The 22000-nt window shown below is 39.0% G+C and overlaps 1 long non-coding RNA gene across 2 annotated transcripts in view; it reads left to right on the plus strand.

The window, feature by feature from the left end:
- The window catches only part of LOC139740439 (uncharacterized), a 47944-nt gene that overhangs the window by 23124 nt on the left and 2820 nt on the right, over positions 1-22000 (plus strand). For both annotated transcript variants that reach the window (XR_011711561.1, XR_011711560.1), the window contains exon 2: positions 3419-3501. This is a non-coding gene — a long non-coding RNA (uncharacterized lncRNA). The remainder of the gene's footprint in view (positions 1-3418; positions 3502-22000) is intronic.

Genomic DNA, 22000 nt, shown 5'->3' on the forward strand with positions numbered 1-22000 from the left:
CGATTCGCGAAAATTTAGGCTGGTGAAATATATAGCGTATACAGTATCTGAATACTAATGAAGAAGTATGGCAAGTTAACACCTAAGTGCTTGGGCACATAAAAACTTAAGAGAGAAAGTCATATATCCTGAATACATGTGAAACAAAGGAAATATTGATATAAAATATGATGTAATTGTGGTGCAGCAAGACAAGCATTTAGGAAGTTATGACTAATTATATGATGGAAATTATCCAACATGATATTAGGTTATTAAGTCTCAAATGGTAAGTCATTTCCTCATGGTGACTTTGACAGATCACATGCAGTAATAATCATCATTGAATTCATTTGATGTATGGATTGTCAGAATACTCGAAGGAAAAGGAAATTTAAAACAGGTTCATCTTAACATTTTTCTCCCCAGATTTCCCAGAGATGTGTCATTTCCCATATTCTGAAACAGTGAACTGCAAAATTGTCATACACTTAAATAGAACATGATCTGATCAATTTGAAGGCATGACGATTATTTTTTTTGTCGGTGCAAGCGATAAAATGCTTGAGTATTTCAAGGGTATTGTGCTGAAAACGGCTATCTGGTAATGCATTTCATAAAGCCACTTTAGTTGATGTACAGACATATTGTAATGATAGTGTTCAACTTAAAATTGTAATACTGATCATGCACAAATTTTTACTCATTTTTACTCAACTGCTGCCTTGATTTCTCTCTCTAGACAGCTTTTGTCATGATATCAAGAGAGTTCTTTTTATAATGCTAAGTACAATAAAACAGCAACTAACAAACAATATTATTTATGTGCTGTGTCTTACCCATTTTTTCACAGAGCAAAGGGGCTGACCATTGGATAAATGTTCATTGCAATGGCAGCGGTGCCTTGATTTGATGCATTATGAGTAAACCTATAAACTAGTGTATCATTGTCACCAAACGTCCAAGGGAAGAATATATACATAGAATTAGCAAAGTGTTCATTTTTTTTTTTAGGACATAGTGAAAAGTGATACATGACTCACTTACGTCAGTGGGAAAGAATATTTGCATGTGCTGTGTCCAGAACATGTGAGTGCATTGATAATTACAGACTAAACCTGCAACCACGCTACAGACCACAAGTGCTATAAATGCTGTTGCATGAATGCTTGTAGCCAATGAGTCTGGGGAGACTTATGTTTTTATTCTATTTTCAGGATAAAAAGTATATATTTTGAGACTTTTTTTTGTTATTGAGACTTCTGTGTACTTCTGTAATACTTGTAAACACACATAGATGGACATTTCTTAAGAATGATATTTTTATTTTTGTCCAATTTCACAAAGATACTTTTAAAACTGATTGGCTGGTATTAATATCTTTACTCAAGGTTGTTATTTGAGACTATTGATTATGCAATTGCTTACCAGTGTCTGTTTACATGTACCTTCCATTTCAACCTTGATAACACCATACTGGCATAGATGAAATTATGTAGGACAATCGGGCGCTACAATGTAGGGCCTACTTCTTTCACCTGGCATATTTTGGTGTCAATATGTTTGTCTCTGTGTTCATTTGGATATGATTCCCATGGAAACCAATTATGTAATAAAATCAACAAATATAGTTACTGTAAAACATGATATATTCGCGGCATGAAATTTTCGCATGACAGCCTTTTTCGTGGCATGAAATTTTCGCGAATTGCCACTGGCGTTCAATGCATGTAGTGTAGACAAAAACTTTCGCATGCATTTTGATTTCGCAAATTTCGGCACTCGCGAAATTCGCGAAATTAAAATGCTCGCGAAAATTCCTCGTTTTACAGTATATATGTAGTGAGTGTTTTTCTCCTTTGTCATAGGATTTCTTGCCTTTTCGGTTAACCCAGGGTACATGTACTCTGCCTCCAAAGAAATGATGATATACAAGTAGGCTGTTTACAGATGACAGCTTTTTCCACACATACATGCCCCTTTGAAAATCACACATATACATATATTTTTTTTTACGCAATGGGGTGTGTTATGCACGTATGCAGCAATTGCCTTCACATTGCTGTATAAAGCTGCATAGCTGCTTTGCTCATTTTGTGTGTGTGTGCACGCGCACATGTGAGTGCGCATGTTTTCGTTTTATCAAGTGACATTGATTATTAATACTTCATAATTTATCAGGAAGTAGTAAGCCTATAATGAGAAGGGACTCTACTGGCGAACACTGACTGGTGGTCAGTGATGGGAAACGGGCAAACATTGATAGTCTCTTTAATGTGTGCCATGATTTGTTTATGTGCCAATGTGTGTCATTAGTGGCCATAAATTGCTGCCACTGGGAGGGACGAGGTACGATGTGCATACATACAGCCACTCGCACCCACGAATCAAGAGGCACCCGGCTGAAATTTAATTTTTAAGTTTTAATGAATAGGGGACAAATTTGTCTGAGAAATGATGTGATGCCTTCGATAATTGTGTTACGGGGGTAGGAGAAGTACGCGCTGCAGTGCAAGTGGTATTTATAGAATAGCCATGCATGCTGCAGTAACAAGCATGTAGATAGAATGGGCAGAGCAGTGTATGGTTTACATGTAGCCCATCCTATGTTTAGGATATTTACATGTCTGGTGCAAACTACAATGATCAATATCTTATCATCGAAAATAAGAACTGTTAACTCTTTCCCTGGTATCCCCTTTCTCCTTCAATGCTAAAATTCTTGGTTTGTTAATTTGCTTTGTATGAATTAATGACTGTTGACTGATGGTACTGTAAAAGTGGATATTTTCATGCAACTAGTTTTTCGAGCTTGGCCTGGTTAGAAGAGTTTCGCGTGTTTTTAGTTGCGCGTAATCAAGACATCAACTACTGAAACACATGGCAAGCAAAAATATTTGCATGCTTTTATTTTCGTGCTAGTTTCTCATTGCGCGAAATGTGTGAAATTTCAACACTGTGAACATTTCCACTTTTACAGTACCCCTTTTTATCAAATACATGGTAAACTTACAGAAAGTCTTCTTGTTCTTATATTTGTTGTAGACATGGGCATTGGCACTATTTTGTTGATTTTTCTGAATTTGTTAAATCAAAATGAACGATCTGGAAGACAAGTGAATTTGAAATAATGTGATCAACAGACGATTCTGTATTGAATTACTTTCTTTCAATCATTCCACAGTATTGCTGTCCAGGCTATTGCATAAAACTTGTCATATTAGTGTTGGTGTTGTTTGTATTCATTGTGCTTATCATAGACGTAATTATGTAATTGTGATGTAAAATGTGTTTGTATTGTTATGATCATTTTGTTGCAATGTAATGCCAGTGGAAGCCAAATTTCTATGTCTGACATCGACCGATAAAGAAATGAATGAATGAATGAATTATTTCCCTAGTCTTCATGCACATTTCTATGCATTCTGTGTCATTGCAGGCCTACATGTTCCAACTACATGCCAATGGAGGACATCGTTGTGGGAGATAAATTCACCAGATCTTTGGCCGAGAGATCCTGAGGTATAATTACTTGGTCAAACAAGATTTTTGTATGTCATTGGTCGTCAGACATTTAGTTAATATAAATCCCTGGTATGGGGACAAAAGAATTTGATCATAATTATCATTCGTATCATATGTAAATGTGACTGGGAATTACAATCCTTGTCTGTTTATCACCTGCTCACCGTCCAGATTTGAGGTTTTATCCTTTATCCTACTATTTGCAGTAAATCATAACGTAGGTGTTTACTTTTATGTATGAAAAGCTGTGAATTGATGAATACATTATCTTTGAGTGGGTGATCCTGATGTGCTATCAAATCAGCCTTTTGTCTGACTGAGCCATGTTTTAGTCGCTCAAGTGACTGTTCGGCAGCACTGGAAATGTCAACATGTTTTCATTCTCTGTAACCTTCATGAATTAATCATACCTACTGGGCGTAGAGCAGAGTTTTTAAGGTGATTGTCTGAGAGTGCAAATGGAGACAGATAAACCGATCAAGGCAGAGATAGATAGAGAGAGAGAGAGAGAGAGAGAGAGAGAGAGATAGATAGATAGATAGATAGATAGAGAGAGAGAGAGAGAGCAAGAAAGATATATAGTAGAGAGATAGAGAGAGAAAGAAAGAGGTATAATGGGGAAAATGCAGAGGTAAAAGATTTTGAAAACATGAACTACTACTGACGTGATGATTATCAGCTTCAAGTGTGTAGTGAGGCCTGAGGCAGACAAAAAGAAGATTGAGAAGAGAATGAAGTATTCATTGTGGTTTTTTATGATTGCGTGAGTACATTGCAGCTCATGATAGCTACCCCCCCCCCCCCGCACACACACACACACATGCATGCAAACACACACAGACAAAAAAAAAAAAAAAGATGTACTGTAAAAGAAGATGTTTGTAGTGCTTGCTGTATGATGATGCAATGCCAACCTGCTCGCTGTTACTATAAGTACTTCCTTTTTACTTTGCCATGACTTTTTTTTTTTAATCAAAGAAAGAGGCCAGAGAATGAATGAACATTATCTTCATGATCTTCTCCAGAAATGCCAGCTGTCTATTTTAGGATTTGAGTAATATCATCCTTTATTTGAACTACTGTCATGAAAGAAATAAACACTCAAGCTTGGGGGGAAAAAATGCTTACAGTGTATAATCACCAGTCACTGTCTGGATGTAGTACGCTTTCAGAAGATACACTCGCAATAAATTTTTTCTCATTTTGTATGGGAAAATGATGATGAAAACAGAGGGAGTTTTTTTTTCTTCTTCTTGTCGCAAGTTGCATGTTAGAATATGCTCCAAAATGCCAGAGAGTTCAGTTGCCCAAACATGTTGGTTGTGACAAAATCAGGGTTTTTTTCCAGTACCTCTAGCTTCACTTGATCCAATGGTGGCAAAAAAAAAAAAAAAAAAAAAAAAATTATATATATATATATATATATATAAAAAAAAAAAAAAAAAATTATATATATATATATATATATATATATATATAATATGTATATATTATGAGTTTTGTTAACATTGTGTGAATGTAATGATTGGTATCATGTATTTTTTAGTCCAGTGTGGTGGATGAATTTCATGCATGTGTTCATATAATCAGGGGAGGATGTATATCAACAAGAGAGTTAGTTTAATCAGAATGAGCAAGATAGGTCTTTCTTGAAAAAGTAAAAGAATAACCATAACTTGAAATTGTCATGCTTAATGAAAGGAAAATTAGAAAATCAAAATATATATATATTTTTGCATATACGTACTGCATATACCATGCTCATTTCATGTCATGTTGTTCGACTAACTGAAATTGAATGGTCATAAAAGAATTCATATGCATTGTTTATGTTGTGATTTTCACTGACGTATTGCAGTTGTTCACTATATCTAGGCCTACTATCAGTATCAATACAAGTGGCTACCTGTATGTAAAAGTACTCTTATACCCATCTACACTTGAATCTTCAGTCTGCATCAAACAGACTAAACAAAATGAAAGAATTCATTATGTGCAAGTTTATGATTTTTTACTGACACATTGCTGTTGTTCACTTTGTTTGTGAAAAAAAAATAAAATATTAAAATTGTTCCGTGGGAGAGTGTCCTCCTTTAAATTCCCTCCCTTCTTGTTTACACGCATAGGTTGGCTACCCACTGCCATGTGAATTTTCAGGGCAATGTGGAAGTGACCTCAATCGCTTCTGTGGAATGATAGTCTAGGTTTCTAGGCCACTTTTTGTTTAGTGGTAGGCATAGTAGCAGTATTTAATTGTTGCTCTTATTTCATTCTTATATTGAGTACAGGGAGGAGAAGAAAGCAAAATCGAGAATTACGAGAAACTTGATCGTCCATGAGGCAAATCTACACAAGAAATGACCATCTAGATATGTAGACAAGAAGTGTCTCTGATGGTTGGAAATGTGGTGGGGGTGGGGAAGGGGAGTATAAACAGAGTGGCCAGAATGCAGAGTTTCTTCAGGCTGTTGAAGGACCTCTCAAAGGACTGAAGTGGTTTCATACCTATCAGTGAACTTGTTTGTAGTCACGTTTCAGGAACATGTCCCTGAATCAGTTTAGAGTCTGAAGAGTAATCAGATACTCTAATGAGTCTCGTGCTGACAGCTAATTGCAAACAACATTCATCACAACCAATGTGTCAAAAGGTCCGCGGCCTCTGCATCTAAAACACAACACTTTACATGCTAGAGTATATAAAACCCGTTTAAAGGGGATGGCTAGTAACCGATCAGTGGGAATCAGTACGAATGCTGAGGGATGATTGTTCCAATCCTTGTGGGATTTATTTAAGAGTACATTATATTTCTACTGTTGTGTGAAAATTATTTGCTTCAGAACGGTCTCATATTCAAGTAATGTGCAGATTAATGCCCCGTCACTGACCAGGGACGCTTACCTGGAAACATTAAACTGCACATTACTTGAATATGAGACCATTCTGAAGCAAATAATTTTCACACAAGAATAGATATATAGTGTACTCTTAAATGAATCCCCCAAGGATTGGAACAATCATCCTCCAGCATTCCCACTGATTGCCACTGATCAGTTACTAGCCATCCCCTTTAAGGACGAGTCCCGAGTATACATATACTCGGGCAGGGATCTATGGGAAATGCGAGTTGTGACAAAATCAGTCCGTCCTCAATGGGTTAAGATGCACATACATGTATGTAGGCCTACATACCATGGTAGAAGGAAATAGATCATACACCTCCACCAATACACTTATTTTTTATGTGAAAACCATTCAGATTGTGAACACTGCACCCAGTATTGATGGGAAAACACCTCTAGATCCCATTGCCAAATAGGATGTGAGAAATGTGTCTGGGATATTATTATAATTTCAAGTCTGAATTTCAAACTGAGAAAAAAACAAACAAAGAAACCCTAAATTACCATGAAATGTTTCTCTTCCGCACATTTACTGATGTATTTGTTTGGAAGTGTGAAAGCCATCTTTGTATCTGACCAGTTTTCCCTTTCCTCTGTGTGGATGGATGGCATTACTTTCAAGAGGGGAAGGAGATTGTGCTGTTTACGGATGTAGCCAGCAGTCTTGCTGTGAGCTGCAATGCATTGCGGTTGTTTTCATCGTCGTGGCTGGAACAGGTTTCAAGTGCTAGCCTCCATGCAAGTTACAGATGATGAGGCCAATTAAAACTTTTCATGGTGGTGGGGGGTCGGGGGAGGGGGGGGGGAACAACGGCGTAGCCAGGATTTCATCTTAGGGGGGGCGGTTAGTCTGCGAGGGAGCGAAGCGACCGAGCCCGAGCGAGCGGAGCGAGCGAGGGGGGGAGGGTGTGGGAGGGGGGTGTCCCCCCTCCCACGGTAAGAACTTTTTGCATTTTGATGTTGTAAATGGTGCAATTTGATGCATGTTTTTGCGCGTTTTATCGACGTGAAACAGTCCCACTTGTTTATGGTAGCAGTTTATTTTGATGTAGATTATTATTGAACAATTTGCCTATAAAATGGTATAATTTAGATACACTTCTTGTATTAATTCTTTTCACTGAATATCATGAACGCGACTGAACCCGAGCGAGCGGAGCGAGCGAGGGGGTAGGGGAGCGTGTGGGAGGGGGGTGTCCCCCCTCCCACGGTAAGAACTTTTTGCATTTTGATGTTGTAAATGGTGCAATTTGATGCATGTTTTTGCGCGTTTTATCGACGTGAAACAGTCCCACTTGTTTATGGTAGCAGTTTATTTTGATGTAGATTATTATTGAACAATTTGCCTATAAAATGGTATAATTTAGAAACACTTCTTGTATTAATTCTTTTCACTGAATATCATGAACGCGACTGAACCCTAGCGAGCGGAGCGAGCGAGGGGGGAGGGGAGGGTGTGGGAGGGGGGTGTCCCCCCTCCCACGGTAAGAACTTTTTGCATTTTGATGTTGCGATGGTGCAATTTGATGAATGTTTTTGCGCGTTTTATCGACGTGAAACAGTCCCACTGGTTTAAGGTAGCAGTATATTTTAGTGTAGATTATTATGAAACAATTTGCCTATAAGATGGTGTAATTTAAACACACTTCTTGTATTAATTCTTTTCACTGAATATCATGAACGCGACTGAACCCGGGCGAGCGGAGCGAGCGATGGGGAAGGGGAGGGTGTGGGAGGGGGGTGTCCCCCCTCCCACGGTAAGAACTTTTTGCATTTTGATGTTGTAAATGGTGCAATTCGATGCATGTTTTTGCGCGTTTTATCGACGTGAAACAGTCCCACATGTTTATGGTAGCAGTTTATTTTGATGTAGATTATTATTGAACAATTTGCCTATAAAATGGTATAATTTAGATACACTTCTTGTATTAATTCTTTTCACTGAATATCATGAACGCGACTGAACCCGAGCGAGCGGAGCGAGCGGTGGGGTAGGGGAGGGTGTGGGAGGGGGGATGCCCCCCCTCCCACGGTAAGAACTTTTTGCATTTTGTTGTTGCAAATGGTGCAATTTGATGCATGTTTTTGCGCGTTTTATCGACGTGAAACAGTCCCACTGGTTTAAGGTAGCAGTATATTTTAGTGTAGATTATTATGAAACAATTTGCCTTTAAAATGGTGTAATCTAAATGCACTTCTTGTATTAATTCTTTTCACTGAATATCATGAACGCGACTGAACCCGAGCGAGTGGAGCGAGCGAGAGGGGAGGGGAGGGTGTGGGAGGGGGGTGTCCCCTCTTCCACGGTGAGAACTTTTTGCATTTTGACGTTGCAAATGGTGCAATTTGATGCATGTTTTTGCGTGTTTTAACGAGTTGAAACAGTCCCACTTGTTTAAGGTTGCAGTATATTTTAGTGTAGATTATTATTGAACAATTTGCCTATAAAATAGTATAATTTAAATACACTAGTCTTCTTGTATTAATTCTTACACTGAATATCATGAACGCTGTCTGTTCAGCAATCAAGCAGAAAAAGCATGCACACGAGGGTGTAGATAGGGGCATATCCCCTGCCACACGAAGGTGATTTTGCGTTTTCAGACCTGAAATTCAGCGATCTGGTGCAAAGTTTTGGTGCAATACTTTTTCATCGAAGTGTTAAAATCACGGAATTTAGCTCTTATTCCGAATGTGCACCATCTGTGTGTATGTATAAAGTCTAGTGAGGTAGAGCTTAGGGGTAGGGGGATTCCCCCTCCCGCTCGCGGAGCTTTTGCGTTTTTAGAATTGAAATAAAGCGATCTGGGTATAGCCACAGTCTACTTCTATGCATGGCGGGGGGGGGGGGGGCGAGCAGGGAGAAGGCGTTGGCGAGTGTTATCTCCACCCTTCCCTTCCGATGGAGCTTTTGCCTTTTTAAGGTTGAAATTGAGATATCTCGTATACGCATATTTGATGGAATCAACATTTGGGAAATCACCCAAAAAAAAAAAAAAAATGGGGGGGGGGGGCTGAGGGAGGAAAGGGTCGATTAAAAGGGGAAATTCCCCTTATACATGAAGGAACCTTGAGTTTTCGGAATATAAGTGATAAGTCTTGTGCACTCAGAATTATTCATAATTTTTTGTAAATCTAAAAAGTGTACTTAGCTAGGGAAAGAGGCACAGAGGGGGAGGGTTTGGGAGGGGGTCCCAAGCACGAGAGATTTTGCATATTTTGAATTGAAATTCAACGATCTGGTGCACACTTTGAGTGAAATATTCAAAAAAAAAAATATCTTATTTGATGAAAGGTTGCAAAGGAGACCCGCTTCATGTGCATGCATACAGTATACACGCATTTTTTTTTCCGCCTCCCAAATCCCCGGTCCAAATCTTAGGGGGGGCGACCGCCCCCATCGCCCCCCCCTGGCTACGCCAGTGGGGGGGAACAGCTCATCTCTGTGGACCCCAAGGCACTTTGTTGAGTGTTCCCGCATACCAAGTATTCTTCATGACACCCCTTTCATGCTTAGCAAATTTCAACCTGAGATCTTGTAGGAACTCATGGCTGATGTTGTAGCATGAAAGGCATCATGGGTAAACTCACATGTAAAATGCCAGGTGACTTTTTGGAAATCTTACCCTTTTGAACCATGCGTGGTAAACTCATGGGTGTCCCTGCAAACTCCCCGGTGATGCTGTAGCATAAAAGGCATTATGGATAAACTTCAGGGTGAAAAGCAAAAGTCCGCATTCTAACAATGTCTTGTGGGCCATTTTGTGCATGCGCCATAACATAATGTGTACTTGCACTGCAGAAGAGCCAACAAGAATTATTCAACCAGGAGCTTATTCACTAGTATGAAAAAAAAAAGATTCTCGCAGGCATTCTAGGTTTGAATCTTTCGTTGAATCTCCTAGGCGATGTGACGAGCGTGAAAGGGGTATGACTGCTGAACACCCGCCCCCCCCCCCCCCCAAAAAAAAAGAATGGTAAGACAAGAGACCCTGTGTTCGCTGGCACTGATCTGCATCAGTCTGTAGGGACATGTTCTTGAATTTCAGATGTTTGAAAAGGACCTGTCTCTCAGATCTTTAGTGCACCAGCAAGCAGATATGAAGAGAATGTCTGTGACAAACCAGTCCATTTGTAGAGGCATTCCCACTGCCTAGAAAATGCTTAACAGTAATATGTACATTGCTTGAAGACAATGTTCACTGGATGTCAGTCGTAAGAGTAATCAATAAACACTTCTTAATATCCTTTAGGTAAAAAAAAAAAAACAGCACACACACACACACACAAGAAGACATAGTGATCGTAGTAATTGCATATAGACCTATAGGCATATTATATAAGGGTTTTTTATTAAAAGGGGGGGGGGAGGTATTTCTGTTCAGAGTTTAAAGAGTATCGATCATGGGATTGCATGAATACATTTTGATAAGATGAATATAGGATGGGACAATGCCAGGAGAGAGATATCTTATCTGTGCTGGCCTGTGACTGTGCATGATGCATATTTACAACATCATATTATTGCACCTGCTATGATAGCTATCCCCACAGTTGATGGGAGTTCATTGACTTATTTTGGAAGCCTAAACTAATAGCTTATGAACAAAGTGTAAACTTCATGATTGCGATGTGTTTGCATATGGTACCTGGAAAGGGGCATACGACTATCAAGGCACATTTTATTGCACACAATTGATAACTTTTGTCTTTTGTAAACTTAGTTGTAAATATTTTTGTTCAATCCTGTGGATTTGTTGACCAGCCCATTTAACTTTGTTGAGCTGATTTTTTTTTTTTTTTTGGAATTATGAGATGTAGTGCCAAGTGTAGGGCCTACATGTGAACTCGGGTTGCATACACTCATGATGCCTGAGTCATGTATGATGTAGGGCCTACCCATTCTCATTTCCTCCAGACAAGAGTACAAAGTGCATGTATGGGGTTATGATGACATCCTAACCATTTTTCCTAATGTAGCCGTATTATTATTTCAGGCCAGAAAATACATCGCCAACGTCTGGATTAGTGGGGGTGGTTGATGTAAGTTGACTAGGGAGACTTGAGAATAACATTGTGCAATAGGGTGGGGCAATTTTAAAATTGCGGTCTGAGATGATAAATTTCAGACATTGTCTATATTTACTTCCTTTTTTTTTTTAGTTGTCTCAGTTCAATGGATGACACCCTTCACATTTCACATAAGTTTGTCCTTATGACAAAGACTGTCTGAACTCTGTGAATTAAAAGTAATGAAGAATATAATCATGGAGCTATGTTGTAGCTCCTTGGTATACAATCTTGCAGTGTGTTGAAAGCAGTGAAGAGAGTCTGGTATGGGTAGACTAGTGCCAAGGGGTGGTTTGGATTTCCAGCCAGTCGGGAGCTGTGTGCTTGGCATTTGTTTCATTAGAGAGAAAGCAGGCCATCAATTGCAACGGCTGGCAGTAGAGTCACTTGGCCAGTGTGGAATGTGCTGGCACTCTTCAATCCTTGGTTTCCTCTTTCTCACTCTCCTGAAGTCTCTGTCTCCCCCTCCCTCCCCCCCCCCCCCCATCTTCTCTGTCGCTCCCTCTCTCTCTCTATTTTCCTCCCCCCCCAATTTCTTCTCTCCCCCTCCATCTCTCCCTTTCCCCCTTAATCCTTCTTTCTCTCTCTCACTATCTCCCATATATCTCTAACTAATCAAGCTATATATCTATCACTCCCTATCTTCTTTGTTTCCATTTTTGCTCCAGCCTCCATATCTCCCTTTGCCATCCATCTATCTATCTATCTATCTCCATCTACATCTCTCACCTCTCACTATCTCTCCCTCTCTCTCTTCTCTTCATCTCTCACTATCTCTCACTATCTCTCACTATCTCTCACTATCTCTCCCTCTCTCTCTGCATGACAGTGACAGAGCACCAAGAGCTACAAACATGTCCCGTCCTCTCCCTCTCTAACCAAATTGATCATACATCCTCAGATCTGCCAGGTTTCAATTCGGTGAGACGGGCAGATGCGGCTGATAATTAGGACAATCGCTGCCTCTCGTTCGACAGATCAGATGCGGGATGCCAATGCTAACATGGACAGTGCCTGGACTTTGGAAGTGTGATATTTTGGTGGTGGACTACTAGGGCTAATCATGGGGGTCGGTCATTGATGCAGTCATTTATACTTTATTTTGTCTGATAACGGGAGAGGGAACAAGATATAGATTTGCAGCTTTCTGTCAGTCATGTTTTGAAGGATTCGCTACACCCCCTTCACTCTTCCATGCTGTAATAACTGTCTTTGCGATTTGCATATTAATTTTCCGCGTTTAGTCTTAGTATGTGTGATATTTGGATATCTGTTCCCCTTTCACCCTCTAGAAAGATTGTTTGAAGTTCCTGACGATGGAACTTTGAAAGAGATGGCATATTTTTTAGATGATACGTACAAATATATGCTTAAAGTGGTGTAATGTCATTCTGATAAAAGATGAGGACATATTCAATTGTCAGAGCTCTTAACTGATTAGTGAAAAGAGAGATGACCACGTTGCCTCTTACCAAATTTGACAAAGTTACCCAATTTTTAGGGAGGGAAATCATTTTCTTCTATGCTCCACCCTGTCCGTGTCTTACATTATTGACACATCTTGATACCTTTTTACTATCTCCAAAAAGATGATATGAAGTACAATGAGCTTGGATATATTCTGTCCAGTTTTCATTCTGTGTCACGTTAGTCGGCACTTCCACCAGTTCAGGGAGAAACATGTATACTGTTAGCTTCATTCATCTTCCTTTTATTGCTCAGTTTTTATCATTGCTTCCACCTTTGAGTTGAACTGATTGCAGTTGCTCCGCGGGGTCGTTATCATGCTTCACCCTTTCTGTGGTCGAAATGTACACAAACTCTGGTATTGTGGTTTCTGAAGTAAGAATCTCACCCTGACACTAGACATGGTGTGCTATGTAATGGCACTTTGACGTTTACGAGAGACGTGATTCATGCTTTTTTCAACAAATCTGAACCTGCCACATTAATTTGTTTATATGCATGTGTACTGCACAATTGTGTGTCAGTTTTATTAGTTTTTTGTCTGCTTTAAAGCTCCATTATTGCACTTGGATTACTGCCAGAGAATACTTTAAAAATCTCTTCTGATGCAGTATGAGAGATATTGTGCTCTGTTATGTCTGAAGCCATCTCTAAGACAGAAAATTTCCAGTGCAGGATATTGCAGGGAATAGTAAAATTCATAGATTCACACACACTTCATACACACTTCACATCGCAAATAGTTTTGACTATTTTCGAAATGTTATACTTTTAGTGGTGTGCAAATCACAAGTCTCATTAATCTTATTAATAGTCGTGCCTATTATGTCCACAATTAAAAAATCTTGTTTTCATTGAAATCTTGATGCAAATAATCATGACTATGAGAATGGGCCTATTATTTCCCCATTGGCTAGTTTCTTCTATATTGTTCTAATATTTGATTTTGCTTATTTGTTTGTCATTTATGTTGTATTCAATCAGTTATGTTTTTATTTTTGAACCTGTTTTATTGTTTATCCATTATTCAGTTTTGTTAATTCTTATGCACGGCCTCGCTGAAAAGTAGCCTATAAGCTGATACCCTTTACCGTATTGAAATAAATAAAAATCAAATCAAATCAAATCTCTTGGATTGAATATGCTTTTAATAACACATGGGCAAAAAATGGTGAAAACTAAGAACACTTGGTGGCTAATCATTCTTATTACAACTATCAATCATATATGGAGGGTTTAGTGGTCATGGACATTATAGAGTGTTACATATCTACTAAGGAAATATCCTGAACCCACTTTCAAATCTCATGGATGTAGCATCCAAACTTTACCAGAAGGTGAACATAGCAAAACTGAGAGTGATATTTCAATCTTGTGTCTTTCTTTTCATTATGTGTAAATCCATTCTATCAGTATTTCTGGTGACAGGATAAGGCACATAAAGAAGATGGTCAAATCTGTTACTGAATACTGTAAAACATGATACATTCGCGGCATGAATTTTTCGCGAATTGGAGCCAATGGCCTTTTTTGCGGCATGAAATTTTCGCAACTGCCACTGGCATTCAATGCATATAGTGTAGACAAGAACTTTCCCATGCATTTTAATTTCGCGAATCTTGGCGCTCGCGAAATTCGCGAAATTAAAATGCACACGAAAATTCCTCGTTTTACAGTAGATGATGAGTGAAAAAATGAGAGAAGCCGTATATTGCCTTGTGCAGCTAGGAGAAAGAGGTCGTCGCCAGCAGTGAGAACGTGACCGCAAGAAGAAATTACCGTCAATTATGCAGGGCATTTCCCATTGTTCAACCTGCGTCATCTCACAGGAGCTTGATTATGATGACTACCCAGTCTGAGGCTATCCGAGCTTCGGCCATCGGTTTCCTCCATCTCCATTTCTCTCTCCTTCTCCCTCAGCCTCTCTTCTCATCTCTCCTCATGCTCTGCCCCTGAGATTTTATACAGTAATAGTGATGCAAATTATCGCCATGGCAACTAGCTCACATTCTGGTTATTATTATAATCCTAATCACGCCCTCTTCCGTGCCATGCACATTTCTCTGCAATGAGCTTTCTTCCATTTATTTCATCCAGGGGCCGTAATGGTATGGGCAATGGAAAGTCATTATCATGCTGTCCTTTGTGTGTGTGTGTGTGTGTGTTGATTTGAAATCAGCCACATACTATGCACACATTTTTGATGATGCTGTAGATACGTCAAAGATGTCATGTTGCAAATTATTATTCAGATGTGGCTGAGGAAGTCAATAATTCCATCTTACAAATGTTATTAAAAGAAAGATATTCCCATTAGCATAGGCAGCCAGCTAATACAGTACTCCACGAGATTACTATCTGAGTTGAATGACCAAGCTGGCTAACATGAGAGCTCCAACAGGCAGTTTTCTAAATGCATGTCCAATGCAGCTCCAACTCCTGGAGGTCTCCCGCTCTCGCTTTTCCCCTCTTATGCATACAGTTTACTCACAAGACCTGAATATGGGCTATCCAGCCATCTTCTCAGATGGAAAATGAACAAAGAAACATAGGCAAATTCTCCTTTAAAGGAAACCAAAACCCAAAGAGAGCTGTGGATTGAATGAAAGCAGCAACCTTAGTAGAACGCAACAGTGAAATTTTTAGGAAAATCAGACAATCAATGCAATAGTTATGAATTTTTAAAGTTTTGGTGTTGGATCCACTGGATGAGGACGCATGTGACATCATACTGTAGTAGTCTTCTCATCCAGCAAGGACTGTGCACAAAATTTAAAAATTCATTACTTTTGAATGAATTATCTGATTTTCCTCAAACTTTCACCAATGTGTTCTGAGGATGGACTGATTTTGCTACAACACACATTTCCTATAGACACCTGCACGAGTATACTCGGGACTCGTCCTCAACGGGTTAATATTGCTGCAGTCTCTCAATCCGCATGTACACATGAAGGCTTCAGGCATGATTTGAATCACACTAACCTGTGAAACTGTTGATTATCTTAACATCTGGAGATAAGTAAGAAATGTGTCTAATGGAGAGACATTAGCCATGATAATTACAGGGAGGATAACTGCGATGATTAAGGAGGCCCACAGCTATGCTAGTTTGGGGCACAAGAAAAAGAAGAAAAGAAAAACAACAACAATAGAGTAGTCTGTATTAAACTGTAGGGTGAGCCTTTTTGTGTTGCACGTCTGTTTTTACATGAATCATGACAGACTACAAAAACATCTTTCCCCTCTATCTCGAGTCAAGTCGGGTACGACGGCCTTTGTCGGCACTGGCATACTTTGGCGAATTCCGCAATCCAAGAATCTAATGTTTCTCGACCAATAATACCCTTCAACCCTGAGTGCACAGACAATGGGATATTGGTTACAGCGACGTGTTTGTTGTACGTGATTTGCAGTGCCTTTGTGTGTTAGCTGTGTCCTTCTTATCCTGGCTATGTATACAAAAAGGTCTGACACGATTCTAAATGCTGGTGAAACTAAAGGATGATTGATTTTGTGTGTCTTTGTGATAACCTCAAATCTAGATGTCAATACTCCAGTGAATACGACTCTTGCATAGTTAGGGTGTTTGTATTGATTTCTTCATGTTTTATGCAGTGGGAATTCAGAGACAAACTCACACTCAATTTATTTGGAACTGTATCATCAGATCAGTATTATGTTTTCAGAGATTATCTGTTTTTATGATCACACAAATAAATGTACTTGATGAGGAATGAAAGATTTATTTGTGAGCAAGGAAAAGACTTTCATTTTTAATCTCCAAGTCCATGATACCAAGGAGCTTCGGTTGATTATCAGATGACATACATTTGCAAGAGAACTGGAGAGAGCTGTGACAACGTGCCTGCTTTCCCACAACTGCCTTGGCTAATAGCTTCCCCCAAAGCATGATGTGCATAGCCTAGGCTTGCTTCCCAGGCTGTTATGCATTCATGACCACATCAAATATTGCAGCTCAGTCAAAGAGATGTAGGCCTACAGCTATGGCATGAACACTTGTTCTTTCCACTTCTATCAAATTCTTCTGAGGGAAAAGACATCTGTGTTATTGCAAGGCAATATGGTATGTTGTGTCCTCAAAAGAAAAAAAAAAGATATGAAAGGAATGTGTTTTGTTTTTTGTGCATGTAGAAAAGACTGCAATGTCATTTCTTCTTCTTTTTTTTTCCTTCTTCAGAGGAATAGATATAGTGTTGTGAGGACCTTACTGTAAGTTGAGTGTAATTAATCTTTATCAAACAGAACGGTGAAGGAATGGTTTCTTTTGTCCACTAACCAAATAGTCTTTGTGTTCGTGGAATTTGTGCGGAGGAAAAAATTTCCCAATTCTGGAGGTACTGTATTTTATACAGTGTCATGAATGAATGATTTCTATGAAGAAAACTTGATATCATTGATATTTCATGTCCTATCTGTAGGCCTTAATATAACTTTCAGCTATGTGACTCCAGTGACATTCAGAGGCATCCAGGTTGCTACCTTATCCAGTTACTTAGCCACAGTGGAATTGTAATAGCTGTGTTATTTTACTTGTGAGTGCCATATTGTCATATTTGCTCTAAGCTTGTGCTGATTTGTTGATTCCATCTCTCCACATTTATGCATTTATTCAATGTTTTGTACTCTTTGGGAACAGTTTCCCTTTAAAAAGACCCTGTGGTTGTGGTTTTGGCTGAGGTAAAATGCCCACAGCAGTGACTGGTATGTCACTACACAGAGTGAAGTGCTCAGAATTCAGGAACCTGCAGGGGACAAGGGATCTACTCCCCACCCCCACCCCTCCCTCCCCTCCTCCCTCTCCCTCCCCCCCACCCCTCCTTCCAGCTCTCCCTTCCCCCTCTCTTTCTTTCATTCTTTCTGAGTCACAGAAGTCACACTCTGATCACGTGACCTCAGCTTGATGTGTGTGATCCCAGGGACGGAATTACTTCATCGTGCGTCTCGTAGCTCAGGCTTTGTTCAGCTAGAATAATGGCTGACTACAGAGAGTGAGAGTCATGTGAATGGGCTCTAAATTTGTTTTATGCCTGGTATAAACCACTACTAACATTGTCTATAGCACTGTCATGAGAGAAAAGGAACAAGCATTTGGAACTGTAATTGAGCTATATATTTGGCGTTAATCTTATTATCAATTCATCATTGAAAGGAACATTAACGCATAAAACAATATTGATATGTTGTAATTGTTGATAGCAAAATTAGAGCTCATGGAAAATTGTATGGGAATTTCATACTTTTCTTTTTGTCAAAGTTTTAATTACTTTTCTGATAGTAAATGAATCAATAAATTGGTTTCATGAGAAGTTGTCTGAACCTTCTACCTTTACCATCCTTTTGTGTATACAGAACTTTGTTTTTATGTACAAAATGCAGCATATTCATTTTCTCCATTAAAATTTTATTTGTTACTCTTCGGGAAACATCAAGGGTATCCTTTTACCTACTACTTATTCTTGTTTACAAAAGGGAATCAATTCCTACATGATGATTTTAAGAAAAATTAATAATAATACATTTGAACAAATGCCAAAAATGAGACTTGAATAATCATGTGATAAGGATGTCTTTTTTTGTTGATGGTGTAGAATGTCATTTCTGTTGACGAGCCGGCAGTTGTGCCATCATGACTGTCTCGGTATTCTCTCATATTGCCCAACCTTTTTCACCTTCAAGGCCCTGTGTCGATTTTACTGATGATATCTGAAACAAATCTCCTCTCGACAGAAGTGGAAGCAGGTGGATGGAAACTTGACTACGTCTTGTCACGTCGCGAAATTCCCTGGGTCGTAGGATTAGGTGGGAGGATCCCTGGAAACAGTTGAGACAAGATTATCACTCTTTCATTCATGCATTGCCTTTCCTTTTCAGCTGAGATGAAAATGCTATTGTATGGTTAATTGCAGACCTTCAGAAGAGTGGAGATTACTCTTGTCCTGCTATGACCAAATATTGCAAATATTATCGACATAATTCATTCAATGAAAGGGGTACAAATTGCATGCATACAGGCCCTTGCTGACCTTTCCTGATCATGTGACAAAAGACATAATGTGGCATATATATTTTTCGTGGTAAAGAGTTTTTCTCAGGCAAGGAGAACACATTGTCAGTCTGTAACTTAACCCCAAGCATATTTTTGGGATAGTCATACTTGCCCCAGGTATCAGTTTTGTTTTATGTATTTTTCTGCATGCAAGGTCATCAGGGTTTCAGTATATCCAGTGACTAATATTATTTGCCCCAGTCGAGAAATAGAACGGGTAGAATACAGACAAGGAGATGAAATTGAAGTCAGCCCTTTATCAAAATAGAGAATGTTGTTACAAATATTGTACGTTAGACTTTTAATATTCGTGGATTAAGGGGGAAAGGAGAGAGAAATGCAGCCTCAGGCTGCAGAATGTGTGATAGTATAAGTGCTTTGCGAGGAAGCGGCATATTACGCATGCACTGTGTTCGACGCCCTGCGATGGCTCTGGGGCAGCCATTCAGTTTAGTCACTTCTGGTATTAGTCAGGCCCTAGCCTCACTATCCTGTACAGGCACAATTTTGCCCTCTTCTCTTGCCTTTTTAGTTTCACCTCTTGCTCAACTCCGGCATGCATCTGACTTCTTCTTTCACTCCTGCCAGAATACAATTTGACATTCATGCCAACCGCCAGCTCCCCTTCTTGAATTGACACTCACAGAACACATATCCACTGACTGCTTAGCATGCTGAAGTGACTGTCCAAAACTGATTTGTGTTCAGACCTGCAAAAGTCACAAAAGATCCCACTGTAGAAATGCTTATTATATCATGTTTGCAGGATTTTAAATGAATTTGAGCAAGTTTTTTTTTTTTGTATTGTGATGTATATGGATGGGTTTAAATGTATCTTACCTCAAGGACAGACTTGGTTTCATGTGAGATGCCAAAAGATCTGGTGACTGTTACAAAGAAAGACATGGTATGGTTTCCCAGCATGCCAAGTCCTTTTTAGATACCATATAAGTTATAAATTATAAGTCTGCGATAAACTGGCTGCCGGAAATGTATAACTCTAACAGGTGATTCTCATGTCATATTCTTCTCTCCCTCTTTCATGCAAACAGGTGCACTGGTAGAGGGGTGTAACATGTACCCCCCCCCCCCCCCCCAATCTCTCATGATCTTATTCCTGTGGAATAAGAGCAGTTTTAGATTTTCAAAGGACTTGTTTGTAAACATGTTTCCAGACATGTTTCATGTTCAGTTTATGCTAAGTCAGAATGCAGTGTTGAATCAAATTTACACTTACACACAGATATCTCCTACTGCATATGGCCACCTGTGGTCTGAAGGCATTTTTACTTCATATCTACTGATCTAGTCTTGCTCAGTTTTGCAATCTGAACAGTGTGACATCTAAAAATACAAATGAAACTGTAGAGCTGACCTTGACCATGATATTCACTCTCACCATAGTATATGTTTGAGTGCATCTTCAGTTGATAGATCATGGTGTTTGTAAACATAATTGTCCTTGATATGGACTGACATTTGCAGTAAGTGGTCTGCAAGGTATGCTGCCTATAGTGTCTAAAATCTCTGTAACTCTAAATGTGCTCAGAATCATGTTTTGGAGACAGGATTACAGATGAGTTCATTTGTAAACTTGAAACCTAGGTTTGCGTCTTCTCGTGCATAAGCATGAATTCCCTTTGCAACTCAGCTTTAAATGTTGGGGGAGGGGTTGCTTTCCATTGTCACATGCCTTTTATGAATGCCTGTCCCTTCTCAGAGAGCCAAAATGTATGTAAACAGTGAATTTAAATGTTTCTTTTTTATTCTGCCTTATCTAATATATCCCTGACATCCTTAAAATTCATGAAAGTTTTTTTTTTTCTGGACTTGCCTAATAGAACAATATTATAATTGTAAACTTGGTTGAACTTAATATATGAGTAGCTCAGTTTAAAATTGTGAGTCTTTGTCTTTCCATTTCAGTAATGATTCCTCCATTGGCTCACTGGAATTACCAAAAATAATGTAGAGAATTGCAGTGATCACGATCATCTTATGTTTTGCTTGGATGCAGAAGCATCATTTAAGATTGATTTCAGTACAGGTCTTTCAAAGTAAAATTATCTTATAGCCTAAATACTTCTTTCAAGTAGACAAGTAATAGTAACAGTAACCTTCTTTGGCTGTACAAATAAAGCATATTAGTATCTGAACTTAACTGGTCATGATGAAATAAAGGCTTGAAAAAAAACCTTTCAGAGTCATTGAATTAATGCATTATCAAAAGGGTAACTGCAAAAATTAAACTGGCCTAATGCCAATACAATTATGCCCATTAAAAGCATTAGACTGATTCATATAAAAGAGATCCCCAAATAATGGATATTTCAGTGTGAATGCCTGATGGTAAGCTAAATGTTTCAACAGCTGCCTTCATTGCCCACATTACTGCAGAATTTTTTTTCCAGTGTGTTGATTGCACCAAGGTCAGTCAGATAACACAGAGGCAGGTCATCAATTCAGTCGTAAATGAAACATCAGTTGAATGTGCAATATATTGACTGGTATCTTACAATTGTATATTTATGTGTGTGTGTTTTTGTGTGTATGTGTGTGCTTGTGTGTGTTTGTGTGTCTGAAGAGTAGTCTTTTACAGATACATGGAGTGAGCTAAATCAAACTGGAAAGTGCCTACACATTGTCACGTCACTCATAAGCCCAAGCACTTACAGTACTGTAGGTCTACGCCATATATTTTGCAAGTCTAAATTTTCATGAATTGGGAATTCCTGATGATTTCTCTAGTGGTTAAATTCGCGATCGTGGAGTGTTCACTCATACGTCACATTCACATCGGGATCAGAGTCAATATTTTTTGCGTGTCTTTAATTTCGCGAATAGCACCCGACTCGCGAAATTCGCGAAAATGAAAACTTTGCGAAATATTTGGTGTACACAGGAGTATTTCATGCACATATTGAGCTGAGACCCCAAGCAATAGTGCATAACAAGGCCATACTAGGGATACTGAGTACCAGTACCAGC

The sequence above is a fragment of the Diadema antillarum genome, unplaced genomic scaffold, assembly GCF_040938485.1.
Source record: "Diadema antillarum isolate AM-2024a unplaced genomic scaffold, OU_Dant_1.0 seq00000854_RagTag, whole genome shotgun sequence".
NCBI classification, from domain to species: Eukaryota; Metazoa; Echinodermata; class Echinoidea; order Diadematoida; family Diadematidae; genus Diadema; species Diadema antillarum.